A 967-nucleotide genomic window follows, 5' to 3' on the forward strand; every position below is an offset into this window, starting at 1 on the left:
GGGCCGTGATCACAGCGACACCCGCCGCCCGGGCCCGGCCGCCCGCCCCGGCCCGGCCTACCGCCCTGGGGCCGTCCCGGTTACCTCGGCTTCTCCCCACTCGTGTCGGCGGAAGGGCTTTTCCAAGGTCTCAGAGGCGATGTTAGGAAGGGGACGGGCCGTGCCAGGGTCCCCAGGCCGGGCCGGGGGGGGTGGGGTGGGGGTCGGCCGGGCGGTTGTTGTTGTTGACTCGCGTTGCCGGGTTGCTTGGTCGCCACGACTACCGTGGCTATGGCGCCTCCGTTTCCCTCACCGGGGCAACTGTTGCTACCCACCCTACCTACGTCACGCGCCCGGGGCGGGGCCCCGGCTGATTGGCGGTGCCTAGAGACGTGATTGGACGGCGCTGGGCCTGGCTCGGAGTCGATTGGCTGGGTGCCACGCCCTTCAGCGCCCGCTGGACTTCCTGGCACTTGGATTCCTCGGGACGAATGTCCATCAAAGGACACTGAACCCTCAAAGGCTGCGCAGCCCGTCACTCCCCTCAGGAAGCAGCGGGCTACGAAGACGGGGGCGGGACCTGTGAGCCCGCGATTGGAGTGAGGCTGTCAAATCTGCCTTCTGGTTCGATTGCCAGGGTGTCAATCCGCCCAGAGGTTTGCCGCGCTCTCCGGCGGGGGTGGCGGGGGTGATAGTGCGCATGCGTAGCGCGCCAGCCCGCCTAAGAGGTTGTAGTCCGGTCCTACGTACTTAAAATAACTTACCGGACGAAAGATCGCTTCCTTTAAACTTGTCCCTCCCCCGGCGTGGGCCGGTTTCTGCCCTCTCGCGCTGACGTCACGGGGGGAACGCGGCGACGCCAGCACTGCCCCCTCTGTGACGTCAGCGGCCGGGCCGGAGCGCGGTGACGTCACGAGCACACCTCCCTCTCCTCCCCCGCCCCGCCGCCGTCCCGGGTGGAGTTTGGGCCTGGGGTGCCGCGGGGGGC

At 68.6% G+C, this 967-nt stretch overlaps 1 protein-coding gene across 1 annotated transcript in view; it reads right to left on the bottom strand.

Annotated features, from left to right (window-relative positions):
- Rfx1 (regulatory factor X, 1 (influences HLA class II expression)) overlaps positions 1–299 on the bottom strand; it is a gene marked incomplete at its 3' end in the record, with an annotated part of 22,888 nt that extends 22,589 nt beyond the window's left edge. The window contains exon 1 of the mRNA XM_013034197.1: positions 85–299. The remainder of the gene's footprint in view (positions 1–84) is intronic.
- Positions 300–967: the final 668 nt, after the last annotated feature.

Source organism: Dipodomys ordii, unplaced genomic scaffold (genome assembly GCF_000151885.1).
Source record: "Dipodomys ordii isolate 6190 unplaced genomic scaffold, Dord_2.0 Scaffold184, whole genome shotgun sequence".
Taxonomy (NCBI): domain Eukaryota; kingdom Metazoa; phylum Chordata; class Mammalia; order Rodentia; family Heteromyidae; genus Dipodomys; species Dipodomys ordii.